The sequence below is a fragment of the Ornithorhynchus anatinus genome, chromosome 16 (assembly GCF_004115215.2).
Source record: "Ornithorhynchus anatinus isolate Pmale09 chromosome 16, mOrnAna1.pri.v4, whole genome shotgun sequence".
Lineage (NCBI taxonomy): Eukaryota > Metazoa > Chordata > Mammalia > Monotremata > Ornithorhynchidae > Ornithorhynchus > Ornithorhynchus anatinus.
The window spans coordinates 9,232,322-9,251,308 of record NC_041743.1 but is presented as its reverse complement, the minus strand read 5'-3'; the positions used below and the strand labels follow the sequence as shown (position 1 = coordinate 9,251,308).

General features: G+C 42.4%; 1 long non-coding RNA gene across 3 annotated transcripts in view; it reads left to right on the top strand.

Moving 5' to 3' along the window:
- Positions 1-18,987, top strand: part of LOC103170518 — a 34,491-nt gene that overhangs the window by 9,064 nt on the left and 6,440 nt on the right. For 2 of the 3 annotated variants that reach the window (XR_003765251.2, XR_003765253.2), the window contains exons 3-4: positions 1,536-1,622; positions 10,027-10,235. This is a non-coding gene — a long non-coding RNA (uncharacterized LOC103170518). Of the gene's footprint in view, positions 1-1,535; positions 1,623-10,026; positions 10,236-14,695; positions 14,825-18,987 lie in introns of all 3 variants that reach the window. The other variant, XR_003765252.2, reaches the window with a different exon arrangement.

Below are 18,987 nucleotides of genomic sequence, written 5' to 3'. Positions count from 1 at the left end.
CCTGGTTTCTTATCCCAGCCCTGCCAATTGCTAGCTGTGTGACCTTGGGCAAGTCACTTAACTTCTCTCTGCCTGTTTCCTCAACTGTAAAATGGGTATTCAGTACCTTTTCTCCCTCATAACTAAGACTGTGAACCCCATGCGGGACAGGGACTGGGTCCGACCTAATTGACTTGTTCCTACCCTGGTGCCTAGGACAGTGTTTGACACATAAGAAGTACTTTAACAAGTACCATAAAACAAACAGACACATTTCATGCCCATAACAAACTTACAGTCTACCCCCAAGACACATTTTGGTACCTCTGGGTGACTTCCACATGGAAGAATTATGGTATTTGTTAAGTGCTTACTATGTGGCAAGCACTGTTCTGAGCCCTGGGCCAAATACAAGATAATCAATCAGGTTGGACACAGTCTCTGTCCCAGATGAAGGTCACACTTTTAATCCCCATTTTACAGATGAGGTCACTGAGGCACAGAGAAGTGAAGTGACTTGCCCAAGGTCACACAACAGACAAATGGCAGAGCCAGGATTAGAACCCACAACCTCTGTCAAGCCTGTGCTCTTGCCACTAGGCCATGCTGCTTCCCATAACTATCTGGCAAGTTATTCCTGTTAATCAAGTTTCAGCTTGAAGTGGAATTTCTATGTCCCAGGTAATCGGATCTGTAATGGAAGTGTGGACAGAGCTTCCTTTGGGATAATTAAGAGCAGCTCACTCTCATTCTTTGATTTCTAGTATTTTTCAAACTGTCATTGTACATTGTTAATATTGCAGTTGATCTTTTCACCACAGGAGTCTTTTCTGTACTGATGTGTGAGAAGACTTTTTATGCACTCAGTGTAAATCAGTTATCATGAACTATGGGTTCATTGTTTTAGTACTGGTGCCCAGAAACTATATGAAGAACACTGAAACTTTTTATTTCCCATTTAAAGTAGATGATCTAGCTGAAGAGATAAATATTCTTGCTATATGAGCATATTAACCATTTCAGTTTCTCCTTTTAATCTCAGTCTTTTAGAGTTAAATAATTCATATTATCAGATGGTTTCTGGCTCTTGCTGAATGAGGTTTGGCAAATGCTTCCCCACCCCCACTCCACAAGTCAGGACTCCTCCCCCTCCAGCATAAGCTATGTCTAAATGAATTGGCAAAATGCTTTGATATTCCCATTGGAAAATTGTTGAAAACATGATAAGTACACAGTTGTAGTCTATACATTCAAAATACTTGTTTTACACAGTTCTCTTGGGGTTTATAGGTGCTTGTGACTTTTTTCTCCATTTAATTATTTTCATGCTAGAAGTTCTTTGAGGAAAAGACTTAAGGTTCCAGTCCCCCAGTATTTTCTCTTTTCTCTCAGTTTTTGGGTACTGCATTTTGCTTTTTCCTGGATGTCCATTGTGAGGCCTACCATTGTATTCTAGTGGTTAGATTTCAAATCATAGTCTGTGAAATATGTTTCCAGGCCAAAACTACAAGTTTGAGAACTGAATATGTGTATAACAGAGTATTCCCTAAAATTAGGAGGAACATCCTTCAGAGAGACGTCGTCATTAAGATGATGCTGATGAGGAAGCTTCCCCAGCAGAAAATGTGGTGTCATCTGACAAGGTAGGTCACAGATTGCCTGGTGTCACTAACCAACCTCAAAGGGGGCAAGTCAGTTTGGATTCTGAGTCAAGGATGAAGGAGAGACCCCAGTTGGTTTAAGTATTTGTTTACAAATACTGAGTAGGTAAACTGTCAACTAAGCACCTCACTTGAGTTTGAGAGGTTGGGAGGCTCCATGCATGGAAAAGGTGTGCACAGTGAGTCAGAAATGGGAAGGCTGAGAACAAGGCAAGTTAGGGAGTTAGCTCAGTGAGAGAAGCTGGGGTGTAGCGGGTAGAGAGTGGGAAGGCAAGAAAAGCGAGCTCTAACACTTTCCTGATTTCACTGAAACAACTTCAACTTAGAAAAGATGGTGAGGAATGTGATGACGTCAAAGAATCCATCAACCAATCGATTGTATTTATCGAGTGCTTACTGTATGTATGTATATAAGTGCTGTGGGGTTGAGGGAGGGGTGAATACTTTTATGAGGTTCAGAAATATTGTTTAGCATTTGATTGGCAGCACTGCAGGTGACATATTTCCTGTGGTTAACCTGGATCTGAAAATGCATCGCCATGAGTTTTGGGAAAGTGACCATCATTGCCAGTCACCCCATTTTAAGCAATAAGTAGAGTGTTGTCTCTGAACTTTACACTGGAGATGGTAGGACAGGACATGAAAGGAGAGGAAACAAGAGCTGTTTATCAATCCTCAATTCTGCAGCTTCTTGGAAAAACCTAAAGGAGAAAACTGAAGTGGGGATAGAAGTTAGGACAATCAAAGCAATTAAAATAACTGTTAATTCCTCCTTTCCTTAGAGAGTGCTTGGTTAATAATGTTTCTAAGCCTAATTTCAGCTTTTAGATGCAGAGTAAATTTCCTTTGGATGTTCAACTCATTTCCTGATGAAAGAAAGCAAGGGTGGCTATTAAGCAGAAAAGGCAGCACTCAATGTTTACTGATTGAGGAGATGATTGTTGAAGAAAGCTGTTCTGTATGTTTGGAGAATCCCACTGATGACTTATAATTTTCCTTCGGTTTGTGGCTGAAGCATGTTGAGAACATAGAATTGGTGTCCCCTGTTTTAAAGCTCTTCTGTAAAATGTGTAATGTTCATGTCCTATCATTTTACAAGCACCGAAGTAGCTGGTGCCTGTTGTGTTACAATCCAGGAACAATGTGTAAATTGCCAGTGTGTTCTGTACAGATGACCTCTCCTTTTGACCCCCCTCTACTCCCATTCCAGGAAAAGGGCTGTTTTCTAGAGGAAAATATTTGCAGTAGATCTCTCCCTGGTTATGCTATATTGCTTCCAAGGGTGTTTATGGTTTTGGAATTCTATTTGTGTATTTGCAGTGCCCCAAAAATGTGCAAAATGACAGTGCTTAGACCTTGGGAAAGCATTCTATGTGCTATTTTTAACAATTAGACATGTAACTGGCTATGAGTCAAAGTTGTTCGGTTTGGGGAATGCTGTGGTGCGATGCCGGATGCAGACAATCTTGCAGAAAAATGCCCTTATCTTCAAAATAGATACCTAGTGAGGAGTTTCTACCTTTCTCTTTCAGTCAATCCTGGCAACATCTGTGAGACACAACATCTATGACAATTTCCTTCCTGCAGAGAAACAACTCTGTTGTACTGTCCCAAGCACATAGTGCAGTGCTTTGCACATAGTAAGTGCTCAATAAATACCACTGATTGATTAAAAGAAGTGGCCCATTTTTAAGACTGCATCTTCAGCTTTCTGATTAATTAAGCCCCCCCCCCCCCAATTAATCAGGGGATAAGGCTTTTGGAAAGGTGGAACCATCGTGGTGGTTGAATCAACCCTACTGCATGCGAGAGGGAATGAAGAACTGAGGGCCTGGAACTGTCTAGATATATTTCCTGTTGGGTGCCTCAAAGGGTCTGGAGTAATTTAAAAAAATTTGGAGGCCCACAAAAGTAGGCCAAATTAAGACAAGGGTCATGAGCCCATGAAAGCATGGAATTCTGGGGAAACCCCATGGATATAGGACAGTTTTAGCCTGTAGGTGGTATGCAGCCTGGAAACTTGACCACTAGAGGAAGATACACAGTCATGGTTCATATTCGATAAAGACACCACTGACCGTGAAGTTCACTTATGGGTGTGTGTGAGTAAGAGCTGATTTCAGCTCACGGGAAACTGGCCTGGACCTCAACGACAATACTGGATTTCTCCAGAACCATAAGAGAGGTGACCAGCATAATCGGGGAGTGAAACTGATGAAACTGATGCCTCTGACCTTCCTCTTCGTAACTGAATTGGCCTGGATAGTCAGCAAGAAAAGTCAGTGGTGCCTGGCTTTTGACTCTTGACTATGATAGTCCTCAATGTGGTTACTTCAGCCTTACCCAAGTGGTGGCCATTTATGTTGTGTTTCTCTCCTCCCTGCCTCAGGGTCAGTAAAGATGCTACAGTTTCTATGTCTCCACATGGGGAGGACCCTGCATAGTCATTTGTTGAGTAGGGCCCAGGGTTGGGGTACCAGAATGGACTGGAACAAAAGAATATTATTGAACATGGTTTGGGTGGAAGAGAGAATTGCAAGGTTGGAAAAAGAACTCTGGCAGACCCTGTAGAACTGGATATTGAACCCAGGGGGAGAGTAACGAAACTGTTGACTGGCATGGGCCATCGGAAGCGTGTCACCATAGCTGGCGGGCATTTGCATAGCTAGGCTATTTTTGTTTACTATCTTAATACAGATTAATCTGGCAGGAAAGGGAAGATAATGGCCAAAGGTGTTCTCCCAATTTTGACTGCCCAACCTACCTCTGGATAACAGTACTGCCTGGGTGTGAGTGGGTGTGCATTGGAGATAGACTATTCAGGTATGTTAGATGGAGAAGGTGAGGCCCCACAGGAAGTCCCCCAGCATAGTGCCTCTATCAAGGGAGGAGATTTTGTGATGAAGTGAGTCCAGTGGGTTCTTTTCGGGCAGCCAGGGGCCCAGCTGCACTCACCGCAGCCTCTGGGACAGGAATAACAGAAATCATAGACCCTTTAAGAGGCAAACAGATTTTCCTACTAGGAAACATTATAAATCAGAAAGTTTGAATAGTTTTCCACTCTTTTTTTAAAAAATGGTAGTTTAGGAATAAAATCACCTTATGCCAGTTTAAAAAAAAAAAGCTTTCTCTGAAAAGGACTGAGAAACTTTCAGATTTTAGAGTAATAAACAGAGCTTTAGTCTAACTTTCAGCACCAAATTTTTCTTCTCAATCCTAACCGTCTCCAAAAAAATAAATGGGATACTTGGCAGGAAAAGTTTGAGTCAAGCCAAAGTTGGATTCTTTACTTCCTTTGCTGGCTCCATCTTCATTTTCTGTCAACTGGTCTATATGGCATTCTGCCACGCTTTATCACTCAAGGGAAGCAGTTTTTCAAATTGAGAATTGGGACCTCAGAATCCCGGATAGAGCTTTGGGAGGTTGCCCCAAGTAGCTAAGCAGCAGCAGAATGTGGACTACCTAAGCAGAGTGAGGTCGCTCCAGTCAGTCTTAGTCAGTCGTATTTATTGAGCGCTTACTGTGTGCTAAGCACTGTACTGTATACTTGGGAGTACAATATAACACCAAATAGACACATTCCCTGCCCAAAGTGAGCTTACAGTTTAGACAGGGAGGCCTCCCACCCTCGACCACTGAAATACAGTCAGGGGCTATTTGAAGTAGTTAGCAGTGGATGCAGATTTAAAGATGGTCAGAGGTTTGGAAACTGAAAGGAGAAAGCTTGGAGATGTCATAAGGCTGGAAATTTTCACCCCTTTTTTTTTCCTTTGTAAAATCCTCAAAAAGAGGCCTACCCAGTGCAGTCTCCCCCTTCGCCAGCTACAGCAGCAAAATAAACAGCACCAGGTGGAAACCAAGGAACATGCCTGTGGTTGAAAGTAACTAATTTTCATAAGTATTTGAATTCAGTTACATTCTAGATATTAACAACAAATAGAATTTCTCTCTTATTACATTAGAAGGTGATTGAGATTGGTAGTAAATTTCTTAAATCTTACAGTCTTTCAGTGGGATTACAAATAATGGAATTTGGCTTAGGAAGAAGTTGCTTAATACATGTCAATTTTGATATAACGTACAGTAGCTTCTCTCAGTTTAGTGCAAATGAGCTTCTTTGGAGGGGAAAAAACTATTAGTGCTTTTGCATCTGTTTCTGAATAGGGCTTCTTACTCTTTGCTTTTAAATCTTGAATAAAATGGGAAAGCTGTTCTCTGAAATTTGGGAATATGGCTTGTCCTGAACCTTAGCTCTGCTAATGGACTCTGGACTAAAGAAAGCAAAACTGACTATTTCATGAGAGTTCAGCCTACAGTTACTTGGCCAATCTCAGGCTTGTAGAAACACATGGCTGAAATTTGATTCTAACAGATGTAGATTTTCCACTGAAACAGAAAGATGGGACTTAAGCTGGAATATCGAAGAAATAGGCAATACCCCAAGTTTCTGGGTTTTTTTTCACCAAAAGTCTATTTAATCAAAGCTTTCATTCTTCTTGGGAGCAGTTCAAGTTGTTTGTTACTGACCTTCAAATTTAGCCTTTAAACAAGAATAGAGCCATTCAGCTTTTTGTTAAAGTATGGATGCAAGCTACCCAATGGTACACTGTTTTGATGCATTTATTGAGCACCATTACATACACAGTATACTGCTAGATACTTGGAGAACAGAGGAGTATGAGACAATTCCAGCTTTCAAAGAGGGCAGGCTAATGGGAAAGGCCAGTTTATATAAAGAGGTGAACATGCAATAGTTAAAACATAAAATAATGAGTGTGGCAGTTAACAGTAAGGGAGAACATGCTCATTCAGTCATTCCACTCAGTAGTATTTGAGTATGGCCTCCCAATATCTGAAGTGGGGAGAGAGTGAATCAGCCAGAGGAAGAGAAATGCCTGCAGGGGCCAGCCCTTAGTGATGAAGGTTTCTGACCGAAGTACCACCTAGGGCATTTTATGTGGTAGATAGCTGGACTGCCTCAGCAGAAGTGCTGAAAATTGCTGGCTATTTAGGGGTGGGGATGTGGTGGGGAAGACCACAGGACTCCTAAAGGCTGTGGCCTGTTGGTCTACGGTGCTGTGGCCACTCAGACCCTAAATGGGTTTTGAATGTAAAATTGTCATGTGCCCTTTGCAGAGTGCTATGCTCTCACCTGCCTACCACTAGCTGTATCCACTGCCCCAGTGAGATTATGGTTGGCAGAGATGAGACAGTGTGTGAGTCTTGTGTTAGTGACTTGTGCAGAGCTAATTGTTCAGGTAGCTCCTTGGTCCCAAAGTTTTGGTGGCCAGCAGGACCTGTCACTTGCAATAGGAGACTCCACTACTGTGTACAAAGTGCTGTACTAACCACCCCCCCACCCATCCTGGGAGGGGGAGTTTAAGAAAAAAGGCTGGAGACATGGACCCTAGCCCCCATTGTAAGAATAACAGGAGAAGTTATTGGCAACAGACACATAAGGACTGAACAAAAAATAGAAAAGCAACATAAAAAGATGAGGACAGCCATAAATATATTGAGCAAAACAGCATTGCAGTTTAAGGAGCAAAATTTCAAGTAGGACTCTGAGACCAACAGTTGCAACTGCCACAGGCTTCCAATATTCTAAGGGTTGGGAGTACATACTAAACATAAAACAATATATTTCAGAGCATAAGAGGCTTGAGATGCTTGAGGGGGTGGCATGACTGACAACTACTAATAGGAGACCTCAATTTGAGCAATTTCCTTTACTACCTAGCCCAAAACAATTAAGAGTGGTTAATTTAAATTTTGGCATATTTATATCACCAAAGAGGGTCCTTTTAATGTAACCGCCCGTAGATTACCTCCTAGCCTCAAGGATACCTAGAAAACAGAGACTTACATCCCCTAGGGACAAAGAGAGTTTGGATGAGAAAAACTTTGAGACAAAGTGGATTTTCAATAACAGAAATGATAATGTATGGATTGAATGCCCACTTAAGTAATTAAGTGCTTGGAACAGAAGCACAGAAAACATTTCCTGCTCCCAAGGAGCTTACACTTTAATGGAGTGAGGGGAACAGATGTTAAATATTTACATGCAGCGAATTCATAGTAAATCAACTGTGTCCATTCCACTACACATATGTGCACAAGTGCAGGGATTGGTTATATATCTATAAATGCTAGAGGGAGCTGATGGCCTGATAGAGTTTGGGGTGTGGATTATTAGAGGTGGGGGAATTTAAAGGTGGGGAGGTGATTGTGGTTTGGTAGATGTGTGGGGGAAGGGAGACTCAGGCCAGGGGGACAGCCTGAGCATGGGTTAGAGATGGGCAAAGAGCTGTACATAGCTGGGCTTTGGAGGAGGGATGAGCCCAAGGAAGGGAGTAATGGCTGGTACGAGTTGGAGAGCCTTGTGCTATTGTTAAGGACTTTTGGCTTGATGTGAAGGGAGATGGGCAACCATTATGAGACTGAGGAAAGAGGAAACTAGTGCTGCGAAACATCTCAGGACGGTGTTGTGCACGGCAGTGCAGAGAGTGGACTGAAAAGGCGAGAGTCTGGAGGGAGGGAGGCTAGGAAAAGGTTCATTCAGGAGTCTAACTGATAAAATAAGCACATGAGTCAGCTCAGCATGGGTGAGGAGAAAAGGCAGATCCCAGAAATGTCTGTGAGAGAGAATTGGCAGATTTTAACAGTAGGTTGGATGGGACAACAGTGGCAGTGAGGAGTTGAGGATCATCAAAAATGGGAGGAGGTGAGCATAAGATGATTGTGGGCTTCGGCAACTGGGGGAATGGTGGAGTGGAGGAGGGGAGGGTTTAGGAGGGAAGATGAGAAGTTCTGTTTTGGGCATCCTATGCTTTCATGGGGTTCTGCAGCGGACCCAGCCCAGCTAAACGCAAGCTAGCCTCTTCTCACGATGGCTGAGGGAATAGCCGCAAGGCACATAACTAAGCAGGGTCAGGGACAGGGTGAGTATCTTGGTGCAAATTGTAGAGGAAAGAGAATCTGCAGTGAGGTTGCTCTAGGCAGATTCTCTGGAGTAATAAAAATAATAATAACTGTAGTCTGAGCTAAGCACCTGGGTAGATAAACATTTATCAGGTCGGACATAGTCCCTGTCCCACGGACTAAGTTGGAGGGAGACCAGGTTTTGAAGGCCCATTTTACTGATGAGGAAATTGAGGCCCAGAGAAGTTAAGTAACTATCCCAAAGTCACACAACAGGCAAGTGCAAAGCTATGATTAGAACCCAGGTCCTCTGACTCTCAAGCCCATGCTCTTTCCATTGGGCCATGCTGCTTCTCTGCTTTACTTAGCTTATCTATGTTGAGGCTACCATATTTTGCTTGTTTAGTATTACCCGTAGACCAGTTCTCCTGATTGCCATGAAATTGAAAGAGTAAATATTCTTACTGGATTAGGAGATACTTTTCCTTGGGTAATGTGACTGATATGGAGCCAACTTTCAATATCTGTGCTAATGAAGGATTAGAAGAGCATAGGTACATTAAATTCAGAGAAAATAAAAGTCACATATCAAGTATTACGTTGGACTCCCTTCCCAATTACACCTCTTACTGGAGTTTCTAACAAGTAGCAAAATGGGAATTTCACAGTGTGTCTCTCCTTACCAATGGGATAGTCAGCCCCTCTGTAATCCAGTATTGACTAAATGCAGTGGTTTATCCATCATAAGACCATGATTTAAAATTCCTATTCATGCCATTGATGTATTTAGGAGATCAAAGACTTAAATTTGAGGGGTGCAGGTGAAGCCATTTGCTATTCCATGGAATCTATGCTGTTCCACATATTGATCCTTCCAGATTATATTGGTAAAACTATAACAGGTCTTTTAAATTAATTTGTTTTATTGCTTTGGCTCAATGATGTGAGGAGACTCATTTTTCTGTTTTGGATACCTGTCTGAAATCATTCCCTAAGTGTCTGGTTTTTATCATTCTGTAATTGGTGGGTGTGAAGCCGTGAGAGATCTATACCACTGAAGGCTTTCAGATTTGGGCACATGTAAACTGAGAAACCTGAAGACCCTTCCCCATATTGTACAGACTAGTTTATCAGGCTGAACAGATGGGGTGCAGGCTCATGAACTGAGTCGTGAAAGAGGTCACTTACCCAACCCCAAGTATAAGAATGAAGTTCGGGAAATGGGAATTTCAGAGCTGCTTGTAAATATGCAAAGCTATCATGCTAATGTGTCCTGAAATATGCCGCATCTCTCAGTGTGTTCAGCATTCGTTAATCAGTGGCCGTAACAATCTTATTAAATTTTTGTATACCTGATCGCACCAAAGGAAAGTGCTGAAGGCCGTGCATATTTCTTCCTGTTGCTCAGCCCTTTTCAGTTGACCTATCTAATATGCTGTCTCATATTGTCATATCTCTGTCCCAGAAACAGCCAGTGAAGAGGAGTCTCTATACCCTCCTGCTCTCATCTGAACAATGCAAGCTTGGTCCCAGAAGAACTAGGCAGCCCAGCTGCTGAGTCTGTTCTGCCCGATTCCTGTAGCTCAAGGACAGCTGAGTCCTGGACATAGTACACTGAGTGAGGAAATGGTTTATTCTCGGGATCTAGAATCTTCTTCCTCCACTACCAAACATGTGAGTGAATAAGTACATGTCACGTGAATTTAAGCCACATCTAACACTTAAAATATGTGTTAATAACAGCTCCAACATTCTTACTTTTAATGACAAGAGTTTGTCCTCACCTACAACCCATAGAGAGAAAATCCCTAAGAAGCTACTGAAAAATTACATTTCTTACTTGTATTTTAGCTCCAAACCATGCCTGATGTCATAATTTTGTGCCTCTGGGTCCATTTGGAAATTTAAGCTTGAGTTTTTGGCCCATCCTGAGCACTGCATACATTTACTGTCAGCTTCAGTGAATTCATAAAAGAATACTGTGTAGAAATACTATATATAGAATACTATATAGAAAGTATATTATGTAATTTTGCAGCAAAAGTGTGAGAGAGTTTTCTTCAGTACCTTCTAAGGGTTTGCAGGTTTATCGCTATCGGCTTCAGTTGTGTCTGTAAAACTCCTTGCTTTAATATCCATGAATATTGAGGGGACTGATCTTCAAAAATATTTGGAGAAAACTATTTGTGGCGAAAACACACATTTTGTGTAGACTACATGGGATACATTAGTTGTCACCTGGCAGATCAGTGTGACTTGGCTATAATCTGGTCTGTTGCCAATGATTAATAGTTGACTAATGGAAAGCTAATATGTCCACGTGTGGGGAGTGGATCTAATATACGTAGTGGTTTATAGGTGCAGTTGTTACAGGTGTGTAGTCTGGGTGGAGTAGGCATCGACATTGAGGAGGCAATTTTACCTCGTTTCTTTTTAATAGAGGTTTTCAAGAAAGAATAATTTGTTGGCTCATCTGAACTACTGCAGAAAGGCTGGTTTTGCCAACTGTTGTTCCTACTTGACACAAAGTTGTATCATTCTGACGCTGAGTGCCAGAACTAGATTTTTCTAGCTTTAAGATTAGAGATGTCTCATCCTCCCGTGTATTCAAATTCTGTAAATTTACAAAACAATCAGTAGTCTTTGAGCATTACTTGTGCAAAGCATTGTAGTAAGGGCTTGGGAGAGTCCATTAAAGCTAGAAGACATGAGTCCTACCCTCAAAGAGTTTACAGTCTTACAGAAGAGTCAGGCATATGGTAATCTACAGATAGGAAGAAGTGCTCAAGTAACATTTTTGCCCATGTCGATTTACGTTCTTTATAGAGATTAGAGTTGGAAGGATGTAACTTGGTGAGCAAAAAAATAATTGATCAGGGAAAGCCCCTTCTCTCCCAGCCCACCACAAGAGAAGTTGAGATTTCAGTAAGACTTTGAAGAAGGGAAGAGCTGTGGTTTTGCAGATTTGGAGAGAGAGGGAGGGAGTTTTAGGTAGGAGGAAGAGGGTCAGAGGCAGACTGAAGAGATCAAGGCCCAGTGAGAAGGGGTGCATTGGAGGAACGGAGAGTGTGAGGTGAGCTGCAGTAGGAGAATGGGTGGCTAAGTGGGAGAGAGCTGATGGATTATCTGGTGCAGAGAGGAATGGGCAGACATTGGAGATTGGAAAGGGAGACAATATTTTAGAAAACAGCGGCAGAAGGAAATATGGACTAGAGAGGGGAAAGGCTGGAGGCAGGGAAATCAGTGATAGGCTGATAGGTGTGACTAGCTGGGATAGGATGACAACTTGGATCAGGTGGTGGGCTCTTGGGTGGAGTGATCTTGGGCAAGTCACTTAAGGTCTCTGTGCTTATTTCCTCATCTGTAAAATGGTGAGGAAACACGTGTTCTCCTTCCACCTTAGACTCTGAGCCTTGTATGGGACAGGATTTGGGTCATCTTGTATCTCTCCCAGCAGTTAGCACAGTGCTTGGTGCATAGTAAGCACTTAACCAGTTCCATTATTATTGTTATTATTATGAAAAAACAGTAGGATTTAGCAACAGACTGAATATGAGCATTGAAAGGGAACAGAGAAGGAGCATAGCCAAATGGGTAGTACGTGGACTTGGGAGTCAGAAGGATCTGAGTTCTAATCCTGGCTCTGCCACTTGTCTGCTGTTTGAACTTGGACAAGTCACCTAACTTCTCTGTGCCTTAGTTCCCTCATCTGTAAAATAGGGATTAAGATTGTGAGCCCCATGTGGAACATGGACTGTGTCCAACCTGATTAGCTTGTATCTACCCATGCTTAGAACAATGTCTGGCACAGAAGCATTTAACAAACACCATTAAAAAAACCCAACCAAGGAATCTATAATAATTCCAAGGTTGCCAGGCTCCAGAGACCAAGAAGATGATAGTGTGAATGATTGGGAGGGGAATTTTAGATGGAGGAGAGGATTTTGGAGGAAAGATGAGTTGACTTTGAGTAATGAGGGGCACTGTTCAGGTTGAATCATTGTAAAAAAGGTAGTGGAGTTCGTTATGTCACTGAAGCAGGAAACTCAAGCCTTGAGAATCTCTTTCTCTCTGTCCTGTCCCAAGATTTACTTAGTTTCAGTTAATTTAAAGGGCCAAGGGACTTCTTCCCCTGCAGTTAACTAGACCTCACCATCTTTCCCAGTCCTCCCCTGAGATTATCTGTTTTCCAGGTAGGGCCACAAGCTAGAGAAGGTAGGTAAGGCTAGAAGCTAGGTAGGGTCAGATAAGTAGCGTGGCTCAGTGGAAAGAGCACGGGCTTTGGAGTCAGAGGTCATGGGTTCGAATTCTGGCTTGGCCACTTGTCAGCTGTGTGACTTTGGGCAAGTCACGTAACTTCTCGGTGCCTCAGTTCCCTCATCTGTAAAATGGGGATTAAAACTGTGAGCCCCACGTAGGACAACCTGATTCCCCTGTGTCTACCCCAGCGCTTAGAACAATGCTCGGCACATAGTAAGCGCTTAACAAATACCAACATTATTAAGCTAAATTCCCCAGTTTTTAAGAAGATTATCATTCCTCCTCTCTGGGTGTCTGTGGTGGGGTGGGGGTGGGGGGCGGTTCTCGGGGAGTGAATTCCTAACTCATCTACCAACTTACATGGTTTCCTCTACCTTTTGGGTAGGATTAACTTGAGTGACCAACACAAGTAGCAGTGTAAAATGTTAGGAGTAGGAAACGTTTGGTTCTGGGAAAAAGCTGTTTGGGAGTGCTACCGCAAAGCTACTCCATGTACCCTTCAGCTGCTGGGAGGTGCAACGGCACATTCTCTGGCACTGCAGTGTGAAGAAGCTTTCCCGCCAACTCCCCCATCACCTGAAGGTCACTGCAGTAGGGTGCATTCCCTGGCAGCAGAGGAGAGTGTAAGAGTGTAAGAGTGCATTCTTCCTTCTTAAGTCTTTGTCTTCTTGAGAGCAGTTTTAATAATAGTGGTATCTGTTAAGTGCCTTCCTGTGTGCCAAGCTCTGTAGCCAGCACTGGGGTAGAGCCACCTGTCCCACATAGAGCTCACAGTCTGAGGAGGAGGGAGAGTAGGTATTTAATTCCCATTTCACAGATGAAGAAACTGAGGCAGTTAATAATAATAATAATAATAGTAATAATAATAATGTCGGTATTTGTTAAGCGCTTAATAATAATGTTGGTATTTGTTAAGTGCTTACTATGTGCAGAGCATTGTTCTAAGCGCTGGGGTAGATACAGGATAATCAGGTTGTCCCACGTGAGGCTCACATTTAATCCCATTTTACAGATGAGGGAACTAAGGCACAGAGAAGTGAAGTAACTTGCCCACAGTCCCACAGCTGACAAGTGGCAGAGCCGGGATTCGAACCCATGGACTCTGACACCCAAACCTGAACTCTTTCCACTGAGCCACACTGACTATTTGCAGAGCACTGTTCTAAGAGCTGGAGTAGATACAGGGTAATCAGGTTGTCCCACGTGAGGTTCACAGTTAATCCCCATTTTACAGATGAGGTAACTGAGGCACAGAGAAGTGACGTGACTTGCCTACAGTCACACAGCTGACAAGTGGCAAAGCTGGGATTCGAACCCATGGCCTCTGACTCCCAAGCCCAGGCTCTTTCCACTGAGCTACGCTACTTCTCTAAGTTAAGTGACTAGCCCAAGAACACACAGAAGGCAAGTGACAGAGCCAGAATTAGAACCCAGCATTCTTTGGCTCCCAGGTCCATGGTCTCTCCACAAAACTTTGTTTGCCATCAGAGTTGTGGTTGGATATTTGAGTGCCCACAGTGTGCTGTGTGCCCTACAGAGCACACAGACCATACCACATTTCACATGTATGAATTTGTAAAACAAATATACATGGTGTGGTGTGACTTACCTGATCCTTATGGTATATTTGCCTTATAACATTAACTCTTGTAGACAGTGCGAGCTCATAGTCCACTCGGAAACTAAGTATTACAAGACTTTAGACTGTGAATACTGTATGGGACAGGTACTGTATCTGACCTGATTAACTTGTATCTACCCCAGGACTTAGAGCAGTACTTGATACACAGTTAATGCTAACAAATACCACTTTAAAAAATAAGAAAAAGGAAAACCAATGTTAAGTGTTCCCTTTTTCTTTCCTGTTTGAATAGTTGCCTTCCAAAAACAGCACAGCTCTATCAGACAGTATTCCAGCAAGGAAAGCCACTGGACTGGGGGACAGCTACGACTCCCTGCCCAAGCCCAAAGCCAGGCCCATCAAATCTCCCGTAGCTGGTCAGGTGAGGCATTATCCATGACACAGTCAGCTAAGAGGGGTGACATGAAGGCGTGTTTTCTTTTATGCTTGAATCGTTCTCTCAGTAAAGTTTGTCTTTCCCCCAGCTTGCACATTTACTTTTCCACCTGGGTTGATTTAAAGGGAGCTGAAAGACTGGGCTTGCCAAGACTGGTTTTTGTTGCCTTTGAGCAGCTGGCTAAGACATCAATTCTGCAGATGCCATGGAAGTTCAATGCAGGACCCTGCATTAGCCATTACTCTGATCTGCTGCTAAGCAACATAGGGTAATATTTGGTTTTGTTGAGGAATGAAGTGAAAAAATTCAGTTTTGATCTCTTTACATATTCTTTAGATAAAGGGTCTTCATTTTTCAGGTTATTTAAAGTTTCCTCTTTCAGTTTCATTATCCAGCTTATCTCTCATTGTTGTGTGGTTTCATATTCTGGAATTAATCCTCTTTTTTATATTTTTAAGTTCTTGTGGCAATCATAATGCCATCTTTAATGCAGAGAAATTTAAATCAGTTATTTAAGACTGGTTTACTATTTACAGAAGTGCCCTGGGTAGCACTTTAATTGGGTCCGTGAAAATGGTGTTAACAAGGCAGTGTGGGTGATCTGATGGGAAGAGCCCTGGCTCGGGGAGTGAAAAGCCTGCTGGAACCATTACCTTTCTGTCGTACAGTTTACTGACACCGAAGTCAATCCCCTTGAATTTTTAGAAAAACATGCCCGTGGAGTGTTTGTGTACACTGTTTAAGACTATTTGCATTTTTAAAATATACATGTTTCCATTGATTTAAAATAAGTAACTTCCCTGGCTAGAATTGCTGGTGTTGATTGAATTTTATATTTCATATTAAAAGGTATAAAAAGCTCTGGTGCTAAAGATTCTGGTCTTTCCTCTTGTAGTTTTTTTGAGAAAAAAGCCAACTCTCAAGTCCCGGCTCAGAGTGGTGGGATGCTTGTTCCCACCAACCTCTCATCCATGATAAAAATTGGAGCTTTGATTTCTCTAAGCATTCTGAGATCCTCAATGAATCCATTGTATAATAGTATAATATAATATACTAGCATAATAGTATAATAGCATGGGTAGAAATGTTCCCTGCTCACGATGAGCTTACAGTCTAGAGGGGGAGATAGACATTAATATATATGTAGATTTGTAGATAAGTCCTGTGGGCCTGAGAGAGAGATGAATAAAGGGTGCAAATCTAAGTGAAAGAGTGACACAGAAGGATTGGAAGAAGAGGAAATGAGGGCCTTGTTGGGGAAGGCCTCTTGGAGGAGGTGTGCCTTCAGTAAGGCTTTGAAGGTGGGGAGAGTGATTGTCAGATGTCAAGAGGGAGGGCATTCCAGGCCAGAGGCAGAATGTGGGCAAGAGGTCAGTGGCGAGTCAGATGAGATTGAGGTACAGTGAGTAGGTGGGCATTAGAGAAGCGAAGTGTGTGGGCTGGGTTGTAGGGGAGCAGCAAGATGAGGTAGGAGGGGGCAAGGTGACTGAGTGCTTTAAAGCCGATAGTGAGGAGTTTCTGTTTGATGTGGACGTGGATGGGCAACCACTGGAGGTTCTTGAGGAGTGGGGAAACATGAACTGAACATTTCTGTAGAAAAACGGTCCAGGCAGCAGAGTGAAATATCGATTTGATGGGAATGGGAAACTCTCCAAATTCAAGCTGTTTGGCCTAGGCCTTGTTTGTTTTACAGATGAGGATTGGAGCTCTTAGATCCAGTTGTCTTTGCAGCTCAAAGTTTAGGATTGTTGGTCCTGAAAGGTCTTTACTGTTTTAAGTAAGAACTTGAAAGAAGTCACAGAGAGATTGGCAATTGTGAGTGCTGTGTTGTCCTCATTTAAAACCCAATGAACCACAGCATTTACATATTACTGCAAAACTAGAGGGACCAATTTCTGATGACTTATAATTTTGGCATTTATGAAGCACTTAATATATGTTAAATACTGGGCTAAGTACATGATGATGAAATGGACAGATACCCTGTTCCACCAAGACTTGCAATCCATCTTTTCTCTGTTTTAAATGTGAGTAAACTGAGGCCCAGAGAGGTTAAGTGACTTCAATGAGTGGTGGAGCTGGGCCTGGAACCTCATTCTTCTCCGGCTCCCAGTCCCGGGTGCTTTCCTTTAGGCCACACTTTTAAGAGGTCTTTGAAAAAACATTTTTTTCCAGGAAGAGTTGTCTAGATCAATGAAAATCTTCTTTGTTTGGGCATTATTGTTATTCAAGAATTTTTAAATTAAGAACTATTGTGATATAAACATCTAGAACTTGTCATTTCTTTAAACTGATTGTGAGAAAGATAAGGGGTTGGGGGTTGGGGTAGTTTTATTTCAGTGAATCAAAAACAGACCTAGAAACGCTGTGATGTCTCTCCGAAGTTACCCAACAGGTTAGTGATGGAGCTATGACAAAACAGTTTGGATTTTCTGACTCCCAGTTTAGTGTTCCTTCTACCAGTTGGAATTTTCTCCCGCTAAAGATAGGACGTTCAACACTCTCCAACTCACTTTTAAAAATGTGGTATTTGCTAAGTGTTTACTATGTGCCAGGCACTTTACTAAGCACTGGGGTAGATACAAGTTTGGATGCAGTTCCTGTCCCACATAGGACTCATAGTCTTAAATCCCCATTTTACAGATGAGGTACCTTAGGCACAGAGTAGTGAAGTGACTGAAGTAGTGAAGTGACTTACCCAAGATCACACAGCAGACAAGTGGTGGAGCTGGCTGTAGAACCCAGGGCCTTCCGACTCCCAGGTCCGTGCTCTATCCAGTAGACCAGGCTGCTTCTCAACCTGTTCTGTAACCTGGTAATTATTTTGCAGGTCCAAAGTATTTAAGGTACTTTGTCGAACACCTTCTTGGTTATTAATACGTGATTCAAGGCCACATGTAGGTCTCCTGATTTCCAGACAATGGCACTCTTGTCCTTTGACGGCTGAAGCGTGTCTGTTGACTCCTTAGGGTGTGGAAAAATGAGTTGCATAATTTTGGAAGGACATATGAGGAAGAGAGTCATTTTTATGTTACATAATTTCCATGAGTTTATAAATTAAGCAATCCCTTTAAATGATGCTTATTTACTTTCATAGCAAGCAGGTGACACTTGTTATAATGAGAGAACCATTTTTTCATTATGTTGCTGTGACTATATGACTATATTAGAACCCGGGTTTTATGATGTTGCTGTGACTATGACTATATTAGAACCCAGGTTCTGACTCCCAGGCCCAAGTCCTTCCTACTAGGTCATGCTGCTCCCACTTATACAGCCCAAACATCACATCACCTGGGTGTTTGGGCTGTATAAGGAGGAGCAGCATGACCTAGTAGGAAGGACGTGGGCCTGGGAGTCAAAACCCAGGTTCTAATAGTGACTCTATCGTGTGCTTATGGAGTGACGTTGCCTAAGGCACTTCTCTGTGCCTCGATTAGCTTATCTTTAAAATGGGGACTCAATTCCTGTTCTCTTTCCTACTCAGAGTGTGAGCCTCATGTGGGACAGGGACTGTATCTGACCTGATTATCTTATATCTTCCCCAATTCTTAAAAGAGTGCTTGACTCATAGTAAGTTCTTAATTATTTTTAGTCAGTCACTTGTATTTATTGAGTGTTCCCTGTGTGCAGAGCACTGTACTAAATACTTGGGAGAGTATAATATAACAATGCAACAGACATTCCCTGCCCACAATGAGCTTACAGTATAGAGGGGGAGAAAAACATAAACATAAATAAGGAAATTACAGATATGAAGTGCTGTGGGGCTCGGAGAGGGGATGAATAAAGGGAACAAGTCAGGGTGACTCAGAAGAGAGAGGGAGAAGAGGAAAGGAGGGCTTAGTTAGGGAAGGCCTCTTGGAGATGGATCTCCAATTAAGCTTTGAAGGGGGGAATGTTTGGTGAATTTAGCTAGCATTTTAATGTTTTTGGCTCATTCAGATCCCCATATTTTTCATTCTCTGCTCACCCCCCTTTCCTTTTGTATGAACCATTAATGCTTGCCCTTTATTGGGTGTCAATTTCTGACTCATTCTAGTCATCTAATAATGTATTTGCATATTGTACTCTTTAGGAAAACACCTAGAGAGATGGGGGTAATTTCCACTCCCGGCAGTCTTTTTACTTAAAACTTGAAAAATATG